Genomic DNA, 14,991 nt, shown 5'->3' on the forward strand with positions numbered 1-14,991 from the left:
TCATCATTCTCATTTCTCTTCCCAATTTTTCCTCCACTTCTCTTATCTGTTTCTTAAGGTCCTCTATGGCCTGTAACCAGCTTGTATTTTTCTTGGAAGCTTTTGGTGCAGGAGTTCTGACTTCACTGTCTTCCTCCTGTTCCATGCTTTGATTGTTTTTGTCCCCAAAATAGGAGTCTAATGTTGGGTTCTTCTGTTTCCTTTGCCTGGTCATGTTGCCACTCAATTACTTGACTTTTGGGCTTTTTACCAAAGTAGGACTCTGCTACCAGACAGGGGAGCTTTGTACCAAACAACATTTCTATCTCTCCAGTACTCTTTCACTTTCTCTCACAACACTTCTTTCTCCACTCATGAAGCCACCATCCTAGTTCAGGTGTTTATCTCCTATCACTTTAACTCTTGTAATAACTTGCTCTGTTAGAAACTTCAAGTTTGTCTTCTCTGTAATACATCCTCCACACAGACACCAAAATGGTTTCACTAAAGTTCAGGGTTGACCAATGTCATTCCCCTACTCAATAAACCCCAGGGGCCCCCTATTACTTCTAGTACCAAATATAGACTTCTCGGTCTGACATTACAATGTCTTTGTAAGCCTGAACCATCCTTAGCTTTCCAACCTTCCTACACATTACTCCCTCCACACATACTGTGATCTAGCTATTCTAGAGAACGTGTTGCTCACACACAATACTTCATCACCCTGTGCCTAGACTTTGCAGTGGTTGTTCCTCATGCTTAGAAGGTGCTCTCCTTTCATCTCTACCACTTAGAACTTCGGGATCTTATAAAACTTAGCTCAAATGCAACCTTCTACTTGAGGCCTTTCTTGCTCCCCCTCCATATCCCTTTCCCCAGCTACTAGATTTAGTACTAAAACTAACTTCTATGCATCGTGTATACTCTCTATATATACTCAAATCTATATAAATTGTCTCCTTCATTAGAACATCATCATCTTAAGGGAAGGGAGTGTTTCATTTTAATCTGTGATCTCCTGTGCTTGGTGTAGCACTTGGCACAGAGTAGAGGCAGCTATGTGGAAAAGGGCATAAATTGCCAGGCCTGGAGGTAGAAAGAACTGAGATCAAGTCTAGCCTCAGGCTCTTAGTTGTATGACCATAAGTAAGTCACTTAACCTTTACTTGCCTTGGTCTCTTCATTTGTAAAAGGAGGATAATAACAGCACCTACCTCCCAGAGTTGTTGTGAGGACCAAATGAGCAATGTGTAAAGGGCTTAGCGCAGTGCCTGGTACACAGCAGATGTTATATAAATGTTACCTATTATTAGTAAATGCTTGTTGATTGATTCTGCTGACTTCACTCTGCATCCATTACAATAAAGCCTTCCCATGCTTTGCTGAAATTTTTATATTTATTGTTTTTGTATTATGATAATATTCGATTACACTTATGTATCACAATTTGTTTAATGATTTCTCAATCAATGGACATTTACTTTGTTCCTACTTCTTTCCTACTACAAAAATGTACTGCTAAAATATGTTTGGGTGTAGAAGTGAGATATCTCGTCCAAATAGGATAGACATTTTACTCTCTTTCTTGACATAATTCCAAATTACTTTCCAGAATGGCTGGGACTGTCAGAAATAAATTAGTGTGCCTCTCTTTCTAAAATGGTTTCAACATTGGCAAGCAACATCTTTTGTTATCTTTGCCAGTTTGCTGTGTCTATGAGGAGAAACTTGATCATTTTGACTTGCATTTCTTTTATGATTTATTTGACTCAATCTTTCATGTGATTAATAGCTTGCAATTTTTCTTTTAACAATTTTTTTTTCGTATACATTGACCACTTGTCAATTGGATGGAAAGTAATTTTCCCATGAACTTCCTGTATTCTTATCTTTCTTCCTCATATAGAGGCAACTGGTGGCACAATGGATAGCTCTCTGGGTCTACTCTTGGATAAGGAAGACCTGGGTTCAAATTTGGCCTCAACTACTTACTAGCTGTATGACCCTGAGTAAGTCATTTAACCTCTGTTTCCCTCAGTTCCTCAACTGATGGAGAAAAGAATAACATTGACCTTGCGGGGTTGTGTGAGTATCAAATGAGATAATATCTGTTAAAAGAAAAAAAAACACTCAACACAGTGCCTGATAAATAGTAAATATTATATACATGTTTATTCCTTTACAGTTACTCTAGTTTTATTGATTTTGTTTATCAAATAAAAAGAAAAGAAAAAGAAAAGAACTTTTCAATGCAATTGAAATTATCTATTTTTTTCTTTTATAAATGCCCATATCCCTTGTTCGGATAATAAATCACCCTCTAGCTACATTTCTTGGAAAGGGACTTTTCTTTATGGTGTGATATAGTAAGTCATAAGGTAGAGATTCAAGTTCACATCTTCTCACTCCAAATTCCATACTCTCCTGAAAATATTATCCTGATCCTATATATTAGAAAATGAGAATTCGAAACTGCAGAGATGGAATTAGTATGGGACATCAATTCTCCTCCCTCTAAACTCAGTCCTGTTTACCTTATACTATTGCTGTTTTATACATTATATTAGGTCTTCTCTGGCCATGCCCTCAGAAGAGGCTATCCATAAGTCAATTTTTGTACTATATACATGAGTTATACTAAAAATCACACTGTAGTCAGAAAACTTGGGTTGAATCCTGGCCCTGCAGTTTGCTGCCTAAAAGATCTTGGATAGGGCAGCTAGATTACACCATGCCTAGAGTCAGGAAGAATCATCTTCTTCAGTTTGAATCTGGCCTCTGCTACTTACTAGCTGTGTGATACTGGGCAATTCACTTAACCCTATTTTCCTCAGTTTCTTTATCTATAAAATGAGCTAGAGAAGGAAATGTCAAACTGCTCCAGTTTCTCTGTCAAGAAACCAAATGGGGTGGCTAGTTGGCGCAGTGAGTAGAGCACCAGCCCTGAAGTCAGGAAGACCTGAGTTCAAATCCGGGCTCAGACACTTGACACAAGTACTAGCCATGTGACTTTGGGCAAGTCACTTAACTCCAATTTCCCTTCCCCCCCCAAAAAAAAAGCAAATCCCAAATGGGGCCACAAAACATTGGGCATGACTGAATAACAACAATGATCTTCAACAGGTAACAATCTCCTTGGACTGTAAATTCCTCAACTGTAAAATGATGGTGTTAGCTTAGACAACCTCAGAGGTCCTTTCTGCCTCTAAATCTATGATTCCATGTGCAGCCAGGATACTTAGACATAGGGTTCATGAATTAATTTAAGGGCATCCATAAGTTTGGATGAAAAAAACAATTATGGGGCACAGTGAGTGGAGCGCTGGCCCTGGAGTCAGGAGGACCTGTGTTCAGATTTGGCCTCAGACACTTCACACACACACACACACACACACACACACACACACACACTCACACACTCACACACACACAAACTAGCCATGTGACCTTGGGCAAGTTACTTAACTTAAGTTACCCAATTGCCCTCGAAAAAGCAAAAAAGAAAAAGAAAAAAAAACAATTATATCTTTACTTTCACTAACATCTGATTGAAAGTTATTTGATGATTTAAAAGTGTTATTCTAAGAAGGGGTCCATAGGTCTCATCAAACCACCAAAATGGTCCATGACACACAAAAGAGTTATGAACTCCTAATATACAAAAAGTTGTTTGTTGTTATTTTTTTGTTTCCCCCTCTTTCTTCTAGTTTATATATAACTCTCTCCCTCCTTAAATTATTCTGTGTTTACTTTCCTGTTCACACATTCTATTTCCTTTCCTTGAAGAAAGCATTTTTTTTATCTTGTCTTTGTACTCCCAGTACCTACCTACCATAGTAACTTGAACCTTGTACCTTGGGATGGGATGAGATTCATATATATTTTTTTAAATGACACAAAAAACACAGGAGAGTAGACTTCTTTAGTACTATTTGTTTGAACGGTGTTGAGATCCCAGCTTTAGGATTAGGGTTGACTAAATCAGTGGGGTCTGATGGTTGAGTGTGCCGGTGTATCAGCAATGCCATATTCACAATGCCTATAGAGATTACAAATATGCTGATATAATTATCCATCACAAAATACGTCATGCTTGCCATATGGGGAAATAAACTAGAAAATTTATTAAGATACCAAAAGACTGAGTCCCAAAACCAGAAAGTGAAAGCCATCAGAGTAGTTATGACATTGGCACAGGTAGATAAAGTAGAAAGCACCCACATTCTCAAGCCTTTAAAACAGAATAGGCTACCTCAGGCAAAGGTCCTCCTCTCCCCACTCACAGCAACCACCCAGCGTCCTGGAAGAGCGCTCCCAGCAGCTCCGGCCCCTGGCAGTGCTCAGCAGGAGTCCTAACTCAAAAAAAAAAAAAAAAGGCAACCGCCACCAACTGCCAACCGCAGGACCGTTAGCTCGGCTTTTCACTTTCTCTTGCTCTGCTATGTCAGCACGTCCATGGGGCATGGGAGATCTTTAAATCCCATAACCCTTACAGTCGGTAACAGCTGAGGCCTGGAGAACGCCAGTGACAGGCAGTCAGCAGGAGCTCCATGTCTATGGCTTAAGTCCCTACAGCTGTGGAGCATTCCACAGCAGGGAGGAGAGCAGATTTCCAGACACTGATGTCCACAGACCAGGAAGGACTTGGTGGTAATAGCCATTCTTGGAAATGGAAACTTCTCAAACTTTTAGAAGAGTCCAAAGTCACTAAAACTAAATGACAAGTCCTGGGAAAGAAATGTAGGTCAGAAGCAAGCTTAGGCTGTACAGAGCTGTCCTTGATGCTGGGTAGGGAAAGACTGGAGGCAAGCGAATCTGACAGTTTCCCTGTGAGTCCAATTGTGTGTTGAAGGTTCTAGCAGCTCTGAAAGCTCCATGCTTCCTAGTCCTCAAAGAAGGCTGATAGTGTTGGGTTATGACTCATAGGAAGAAAGAAAATGTGTGTGTGTGTGTGTGTGTGTGTGTGTGTGTGTGTGTGTGTGTGTGATTTTTATTTAAGAGCAGGTTGGACTAGGGGCCACTAGATGGTGCAGTGGATAGACAAGCAGCCCTGGAGTCAGGAGGACTTGAGTTCAAATCTGACCTCAGATACTTACCAACTGTGTGACCCTGGGTAAGCCACTTAACTCTGATTACCTTCCAAAAAGAAAAAAAAAAAAGAAACGAATGGATTGGACTAAAATACTTCTGTCTAAACTTCAGTAGAAGACCTCTGTGATTCTGAAGGAGTATCCTATAGGCAAACCTGTGAAAGGTTTCTCTCCAGAAGTTCATGCCAGCCCTTTCTCTCCTTCAAAGAACTGAGACTAGATAGCCTTATTAGGAAAGGAAATGTAACAAAGAAATGGCTACTTCTTCCAGGGTATTACCATACCACCTGAGAGTCACCTACCTTCCTATGGATGTTTTAAGATTCAGATTATTTTCCCAACACTGGACTAATTTTTTTTTTCACATTGCTCATACTTAAGTTGATTAATTCTGAGGTTTAGTCTGTGTGAATACACTATAAGTAGCACCCTCTCTGGGATATACCTCCCCCTTTACCAGTTTGGCACTCACAGGTTACAGGTTGTGTTCCCAGCAAATTATTTCTCCCATAAAATTTGGATATTGCTTCTCATAGCTACATGCAGAATCAATGGGAAGAACAGACACTCATCGAGGACATGAGTAGTGAGGCAGGCACATAGGCCATGCAGGAGGCCAAGGCCAGTCACATCTCTGGCACTGTACAGCCTCAGAGTTCTTTCTCATGCAGTTTCCTCAAGGTACAACATTTCTGCTGGATGGATCACTTGACTAGGCTCCAGAGACCTGGTATTCTTCATGACTCAAATTCTTACTGCCAAGGCTAATTCTCTCTTGAAGTTATAGCTGGCTCACTTCCTTCCACCTGGAGGTCACACTCCTTATAACTGCTTCAATTGTCTCCTGACAGAGTATGTCCTACTTTTTGAAAGTCACAAGAGATATGACCTATGCTTAGCCAGCAAATAGCTAGCTGATCTCTTCATTTTTTTCCAGGAGAACTTGTTTGCTTTCAGTAAAGGGGTGACAGAGCATAAGCACATATGTTTACTCAGTTCCTAGACATTTCCAACCAGGCCTCCTGTCCTCCAACCATCATTCTCACCCCTTCACACCAGAATCTTGGACTCAAGCCCCAGGAAATTTGGCTTTGATAAGTGAGCACTCACTTTATCTTGCCAGAACCGAGCTACCATGTGACTTCATGGCCATCTCTACTGCATGTTGCCCCCCCCCCATATGGTTAATGGAATATAAGCTCTTCCCCATCTACTGATAGGCCTATGTGACCACATTTGTTCCTTTTTTTCCCTTGGAACAGGGCCTGGGTTCCCAGGTCTAAAGGTACACAGGTATTTCAATTGCAGATGTTTTGCTGCTTTGAGGTCCAGCCCAGTTCAAACTGTGACATATCTTAAGTCACATAGAGCCTTTTCAGGGAGGAACTTGCCTAAGGAGAAGCTTGCTTGGGGGGAAGCTTGCTTAGGGGGAGGCTAGCTTGCAGAAAGACTTTTACATCTTTTGCTACTGAACCAATTAGGCACAACATGGGTTGTGATGCCTTCTGGCTCTGAGCCTATTAGTCAAAAGTGTGTAGATAGATAGATAGATAGATAGATAGATAGATAGATAGATAGATAGATAGATAGATAGATAGATAGATAGATTGGATAGATTCTGAGCTGAGATTTTGCTTTGGGGATCACTCATGGGAAGAATATTCACCTGAGGTCTTTGTGATTTGGCCAGAAGAGATTCTGGGTAGCCATTATTAAGCCCCCCACCCCGTCTTGTGGATTCAGATGTTGGTGTTCCCTAGTCTGGTGATTATATATCTATTACTTTGTTTAGACAGTTGGATCCCTGTCCATTCAATTCTTTCTTGGATACTCACTTCTCTCTACTTTTATATCTTTCTCATTGTATAATTAAAGTAAGATTATTAACCCTTTAAGGCTGTCTTTCCTTTAGAAAAGCAGATCAAGAACCTGTTAGCAGCCCCCCTATGTGCTTGTTCTTGGTTTTACATTTCCACAGCAGCTGCAGTATCATTAACAATACACCACCACCACCATTTTTCAGCTGCCCTTTATGTGCTGCTCAGGGACACATAGCTAGTATGTGACTGGAGTCGCATTTCAGTTTATCCACCATTCTTGTCCAACATCACACAGGCAAGAACATCATAAATACTTTCCATTATGCCAAGCTGCCTACCTATAAACTGTATTGTCTATCTTCCTGGACCTTATACATTCTGAGGGAGAGGGAATAGAAGGTTTGAGATAGCCTAAGATAACACAAAGGCAAAGGCTCAGTTATTTAGATCAGAATTCAGGTGCTATAGGATTCTGGGGAGGAAGAAGAGGGGAGCCCAGTGTAGGCAGAGAGAGCACACTTCCTAAAGCACAGTCTAAAGTGCAAGGCACAAAGTTAACTTGGTTTCTTTCTTCTGGCTAGGTCCCATGTGAGCACTCTCCAGGACCCCCTCTGGAGGCCAGGCTTTTGGAGGACTAAGAAAGCCAACAGTGCATGTCACTGTAGCATTTTATTATGCAAGACACAGATATGTGTTTACCATATCCTTTCTCACAGTTTTCTTCTCCCTGGTGCCCAATTTTAACATTTGTTACACATTATTTTGAAAATATTGCTGGGGGCAAAGTCATATCTAACAGTTTTTGTGCCTATAGTTCCCAATTTTGATTTGAACAAAAACATTCTCCAAAGTCATAATCCACAACAACAAAACCCCATTGGGAATGTATGGGTAGGTGAAGGTGTAATTGAGAAGAAGAATGACAGGTACTTTGGGAGTCACCACGTCCAGCTTATCTTGTTCTGCCTCCTGAAGCAGTGAGCTCCTTTTCTCTGAAAAATATGGAAGAGGAAACAAGATGACCCTCTATTCAACAATATTATAAATGCAAAATATCATAGTAAGGTAAAATCCTTGACTTGGTGTTTATAGAATCCTGGTTTCAAATCCCACTTCTGACATTAAATATGTGATTATGAGCAAGTTTATTAATGTCTCTGAAACTCAGTCTTACCATCAGAAAAATGGGAATGATAATACCTTCAATAATAACCACACAGGTTTGCTATGAGGCTTAAGATGAAAGCATACATGTAAAGCAAATAGTATTGGGAACAGAGCTGGATACACAGGATGGTCTTCAAGGGTGTATGTGATGTGTTTCCATAGGAGTTCATGAAGGCAAAAGCAGGACCAGTGGGTAGAAAACAAGGAGAAAAATTCAGGCTTAATGTCAGGAAATACTCTCTAACAATTAGACCTGTCCACAAGTTTAACAGTCTACCTTCAGTATGTAACAACAAGAAAATACTACTAGCTGACATTTACCTGGCACTGAAACGTGCATAATATTTTACATTATTTCTGCTTCACAAAAACCCTTTGGGAAGGTGGTAAAAGTACTGTTATCTCCATTTTACAGATGATGAAAATGAGGTTCACAGAGGGCAAGTGTTTTTCTTATGGCCAGAGTGTCACAGGGCCTTCCACATAGTAGGTACTTAGTAAACATTTGAGTTGCAGTTGAATGCGATCTCATATCCCTTCTGGCTCTTCACCAGAAGTTGTTGAGCCAAGTATGTATGACCTTTTATTAAGGATGTTGTAGGTGGTATTTTTGTTCTGGTACACTTTGAACTAGATGTTCCATTAAGCTCCTTCCCACTTTAATTCTCTAAAAGTATATTTGGCCTAATTTTGCCATATCTCCCTTTGCTCAACTGAGATTGTTTTGTGAATTTGTAGATTCTTGAGTGATTTCTTGGTGTTTCTTTGTTAATATGGTAACTCTTATCACAAATCAGTCACCTTGTAACTTGAAGACAAAGTGCTGCAGAGGGTTCAGAGCCCACCTCAGAGTTTAGAAGACCTGGGTTCAAGTTTGACCTCGGACGCAAATTGACTGTGTGACCTGGGCAAGTCACTTAACTTTGAGAAAAGTCCCAGGCAAATGTAGATTATAAATTGCAGAACAGGTGTTGATCTACATCAGTAGGAGTTTACTCATTGGGTATTCCAAAGAACTCATAAATCTTCTCTCCCCCACCCCCCAAATAAAACTAAAACTAAAAACAAACTTTGTAAGTGGTTATAGACCTAGCCCTGATTCTAAGATTCCATGTCTCCAATGAACTTCCAAAGGACAGAGGAAGGTGCTGAATTCTAGTGATGCTCTAAATAAGTCTTATCTTTTAATACAGGACATAGTCTCTAAACCAACTCTCGGAGACTATGGATGCTCACTGGTATTAAACCTACTCCCTCTGCTGGTAGACATGGTCAAGGGCTCAAAATATTGCCCCTTAAGAGCCTACATTCAGAACTGGAGGAGACATTAAAGACTATCTAATTCACTATCTAGTGAACTATCTAGTTCACCCATCTCATTCTACAAACAGGGAAACAAGGGCTTTTTTGACTAGCCCAAAGTCACACAGAAAGCTGGTGCCAAGGTTGGAATTCAAAGCAATAACCTTGGATTCTGACCGACAGGTAGCCTATCAGATGTATGTCTAAATCCACAACTCTCCCTCTTTTCCATTAAACTATATTGTGTCTCACTCAGATTCATCTCTGACTTAAGAAAAAATAAAGGAACTTCCCATTGTCATTTCTACCCCATCTTCAGCCTTCAAAACCATGCTAGCATTATATGTCTGGGTAATCTTCCTATAATTTAGTTTTTTGGGGTTTTTTGGAGGCAATCAAGGTTAAATGTCTTGCCAGGGTAACACAGCTAGTAAGTGTCTAAGGCTGGATTTGAAATCAGGTCCTCCTGACTCCAAGCCAACACTGTGCCACCTAACTATTCCATAGGTTTATTTCATTTTTGTTAGAGAGACCTACTGTGCTATCTGGAACTACTAAGCTTGGCCCTTTCCTTAAAGGAGTATATGAGGGAAATCAGGATAAATAACCATGAACAGTATTCTATGACATCTCAAAATAAGAGGGGAAAAATACCAGAAAACTTCACGTAAGTATAATCCATATTTCATTACCAATAATGATAGGAAAAGAGTTTCCAGTTTTAATTTGGCTCCCCTTTCCCAGATAGTCATCCCTAGAATCTTTTGCAATTATCCAATAAAAAATTCTTGAACTGGTTTCTAATAAAATACAACTCATAACTTTTCTCAAAAGACTAGAATAATCTGTCACAGGATTAGCAAAACATAGATTTTCAGGGAAATTTCTAGATCAGTAGCAATAATATTACTCTACAAAAACAAATGTCTTTTGTAAGTTGAAATTTTATTTAACACATACTCACAAGATATAGTCACACACTTCCCACAGGATAACAATATGTTTCTTTTACCTAAATACCAATAAATACCAGATAAATAATGCCTCAAACCAAACTCTAGGGCACCAGAAGCCACAAAAGTATAGAGTGAAATAATTTTCCAACCCAAGACAACTTAGAAGGTGGTAAGTAAAGATTTGTTGCATCAGGGTGAGAGTAAAGCATGGTCCACTGCAGGTCATGCCCCAGCAAACCAGAAGTTGGCCTTGGGAATGACTGAATCAGTAGCAGCAGTGGCTGCTTCTGGACCCCTAAGGTAAGTAAAGGAGTAAGGTAAGTAAGTAAGTAAGGTAAGTAAAGAAGTAAGGGAGTTGAACAATTGGTCAGAAGGGAATTACAGGGATCTCTTTGCTAGCACTGGTGGTAGGACTCTAGCTTTTCCCATACTCAGATCCTGGTAACAGTCCTGGGAGGCAGTGCCAGGGCTAGGAGGAGCATTAGCCTCCAGAGCTTGCAGCCACAGTGGAGTAAGGACCCTTGTCACAGTTCCAAGGCAGAAAAGAGGGTTTGTGGTTGTTCACAGACCAGAATACATGCCCGGAAAGGAGTAAATACACTTCACTGAAAACTTACAAGGCCCTAGAATTATCTCTGAAAATATCTACAAAAGCTCCCTGAAGCCTAGGACAGTGCACCCTTCACTCTGGAAGCAGAGCCCCACTTTACTGAAGAGGTAAAAGGCTAAAAATAGGCTAGAAAATGAGCAAACAAGTGAAAAAATTTTCCGACCATAGAAAGTTTTTATGGGGACAAGGAAGATCAAAACACACAACCAGGAAAATACAATAAAGTCAAAATTCCTACAATCAAAGAATCAAAGAAAAATAGGAATTGGTATCAGGCCATGGAAGAGCCCAAAAAAAAGGATTTTAAAAATCAAGTAAGAGAGAAGTTTGTACACAATTACAGACACATTGTATCTGTGGTGACTTTGATAGACTGGGCTCCTCTCTACAATACAAGGTTATAAGACAACACCAAAACCCTCATGATGGAAAAAGATAGACAAATCCAGTGAAAAGAACTACAGAGTCTAAATGCAGATTGAAACAAACTGCTTGCTCTCTCTTTTGTGTTTAGTTTTGTTTCATTCCTTCTTTCTTGTTGTTTTCTCCATTGGTCATAATTATTCTTTATCACTTGACTAATGTTTAATGCAAAGGTATTTGTAGAACCTATATCAGATTACATGCTGCCATGGGGCGGGGGTAGGGAGAAGATGGAGGAGGAGGGAATTTGGAACTCAAGGGACTGTGGAACTGAATGTTGTAAGCTAAAAGTAAATAAATAATTTAAAAAATCAAGTGAGAGGAAAAAATAATAAGAAAAATGACAGTGATGCAAGAAAATCATGAAAAAAAAAAGATTCAATAGCTTGGTAAAGAAGGCACAAAAAAATACTGAAAAACAACACCTTATTAAAAAAAAAAACAGAATAGACCAAATGGTAAAAGAAGATAAAAAATCAAGTAAGGAGAAGAATACTTTGAAAATCAGAATTAGCCAATTGGAAAAGGAGATACAAAAACTCACTGAAGAAATAAGTGGAAGTTAATGAATTTATGAGAAACAACAACAACAACAAAAAACAAAAGAATGAAAAAAATAGAAGAAAATATGAAATATCTAATTGGAAAAACAGCAGACCTGGAAAATAGATCCAGGAAAGATAATTTATGTGTGACACAAACACACACAAGTGTGTATATATGCATATATATATATATATATATATATATATATACATACATATATTTATTTCAGGACTACCTGAAAACTATGATTAAAAAGGGGCCTAGACATCATCTTTGGAGAAATTATTAAGGAGAACTGCCCTGATATTTTAGAACCAGAGGATGAAACAGAAATTGAAAGAATTCACTGATCACCTCTAGAAAGAGATCCCAAAATGAAAACTCCCAGGAATATTATAGCCAAATTCCAGAACTTTCAAGTCAAAGAGAAAATATTTCAAGCAGCCAGAAAGAAAAATTTCAACTATCATGGAGACATAGTGAGGATAACACAGGATTTAGCAGCTTCTACATTAAAGGATTGGAGGGCTTGGCATATGATATTCTGGAAGACAAAGGAAAGGACTTTGATACATTCTTGATGAAAAGACCAGAATTAAATAGAAAAACTTGACTTTCAAATAAAAGACTGAAGAGAAGCATAAAAAAGGTAAACAATAAAAGGAAATCACAAGGGATTTGATAAGGTTAAACTGTTTACATTCCTACATGGGAAGATGATAATTGTAGCTCATAAGAATTTTCTCATTATTAAGGTACTTAGAAGGAGTATGCATAGACAGAGGGCATGAATGGGAATTGAAGATGACAGACTGCTATCTAAAAGAATAAAATTAAGAGGTGAGAAAGAGGAATGCACTCAGGTAAAAGGAAAGGGAAAAAGGTAGAATGCCATAAATTATCTAACATAAGAAGAAGCAAAAAAGAGCTTTCACAGTAGAGAGGATGACGAACTTTACTCTCATTGGAATTCTTTTAAAGAGGGGATAGCATATATACTCAGTTGAATGTAGAATTCTATCCTACCTTACAGAAAAGTGGTGGTGGTGGGAGGAATAAAAGAAAGTTGGTGGGGCCAATAGATAGAAAGGAGGGCAGATTTAGGGAGACAATAGTCAGAAACAAGACACTTTTGAGGAGGGGCAGGGTGAGATGAGAGAGAGAATATAACAAACAAGAGGAAAATAAGATGCAGGAGGGAAATAAGAATCATAACTGTGAAAAAAAACTTTGAGGCAAGTTTCTCTAATAAAGGCCTCTCAAATATAAAGAGAAGTTAGTCAAATTTATAAAAAAAAATAAGAGCCATTCCTCAATTGAGAAGTGGTCAAAGATATAAACAGTAGGATTCCAGATAAAGTAATCAAGGCTATCTATAGCCATATTTTAAAAAAAATTACTCTCAGTCACTATTGATTAGAGACCTGAAAACTAAAATAGTTCTGCGACACTACCTCTCACCTATTAGATTGGCTAATATGATAGAAAAGGAAAATGACAAATATTGGAAGAAAAGTGGGAAAATTGAGACACTAATGCACTGTTGGTTAACCATTAGGTTGAGTAATTTGATACTATGACCAAGGAGATACAAAACCCTTTAACCCGGCAGTACAACTACTAGGTTTGTATCCTAAAAGAGATTTAAAAAAAAAAAGGTAAAGGACCTATAGGTATAGAAATATTTAGAGCAGCTCTTGTCTGGTGGCAAAGAATTGGAAATTGAGGGGATGCCCATCAATTTGTGGAATGGATGAACAAGTTGTGGTATGTGATTGTGCTATAAGAAGTAATGAGCAGAATCCTCTCAGAAAAGCCTGGAAATACTTACCTGAAGTGATGTAAAGTGAAATGAGTAGCACCAGGAAAACATGGTACACAGTAACAGCAATATTGTAAGATGACCAAATGGGAACGACTTAGCTATTCTCAGCAATACAATGACCTATGAAAATTCTGAAAGACTTACAATGAAAAATGTCATCCATTCCAAGAGAAAGAACTAGTGGAGTCTGAATACAAATTGAAATGCCCTTTTTTTAAACTTTCTTTTTTTGTTGTTTTTGTTTTCTTTTGCAACAAGACTAATATGGAAATATGTTTCACATGACTACACATATATAACCCATATTAAATTGCTTGCCTTCTCAATGGGGGAGGAAGGAGAGGGAAAAGGAAAGAATTTTAATCTCAAAATTTTAAAAATGAATGAATGTGGAGAAGAAGATGAAGAAGATGATGATGAAGAGGATAATGAAGAAGATGAAGAGGAAGAAGAAGATGGTGATGATGATTGTGATGAAGAGGAAGAAGAGCAAGAAGAAGATGATGAGAATTGATGATGATGAAGAAGCTCCAATGTCTCCCAACTGTCTCTAAAATAAAATACACTTTTTTATTTGACATTCAGAGCCCTTTTTAACCTGCCTCTAGCTTGCCTTTTCAGATTTATTGCACATAATAATTAAAACATTTTTCAAATATTCCATTTCAGTCAAACTGGCCTACATAATCGTCCTCATACACAGCATTTCCCACCTCTAATCTTTTACAAAGGCTGTCCCTCCATGCCTGAAACTCACTCTCTCCTTTCCTCTGACTTTTAGAAGCTCCAGCTTCATCAAAGCTCAGCTCAAGTACTATCTTCTATTTTTTATGATTAGATCTGATGCTATGACCCTTGATATATTACTCTGAATTTACTTTGTATATATTTTATGTATCCTTATATGTGTTTGCTTCACTTGCCATGATAGAATGTGGGAAGGTACAGTCCCTTTTTTCTATGTTCACCAGCACCTATTACTTTGAAATATAAAAGGAGCTTAACAGATACTTGTTGATAGATTGATAGATTGATCATAGGGAGATGAGAGCAAGAAAAGTTTGTTGAATTGCCCAAGTTCTCATAGCCAGTAAATTCTAAAGCCTGAACTCAAATGCACGACTTCTACATTAAAATCCAATATCCTTTCTACTAGTTAATACAAATATTATTCTCCTCTGTCTCTCTGTCTCTCTGTCTCTCTGTCTCTGTCTCTGTCTCTGTCTCTCTCTGTCTCTCTGTCTCTCTGTCTCTCTCTCTCTCTCTCTCT

The 14,991-nt window shown here is 38.6% G+C and overlaps 1 long non-coding RNA gene across 1 annotated transcript in view; it reads right to left on the reverse strand.

Annotated features, from left to right (window-relative positions):
• Nucleotides 1–7,555: 7,555 nt before the first annotated feature.
• LOC138155924 (uncharacterized) overlaps nucleotides 7,556–14,991 on the reverse strand; it is a 125,516-nt gene continuing 118,080 nt past the window's right edge. The window contains exon 3 of the long non-coding RNA XR_011167025.1: nucleotides 7,556–7,884. This is a non-coding gene — a long non-coding RNA (uncharacterized lncRNA). The remainder of the gene's footprint in view (nucleotides 7,885–14,991) is intronic.

The sequence above is a fragment of the Petaurus breviceps genome, unplaced genomic scaffold (assembly GCF_028583685.1).
Source record: "Petaurus breviceps papuanus isolate PSGF00001 unplaced genomic scaffold, PetGlider_PUasm1.0 98, whole genome shotgun sequence".
In the NCBI taxonomy this organism is placed as follows: domain Eukaryota; kingdom Metazoa; phylum Chordata; class Mammalia; order Diprotodontia; family Petauridae; genus Petaurus; species Petaurus breviceps.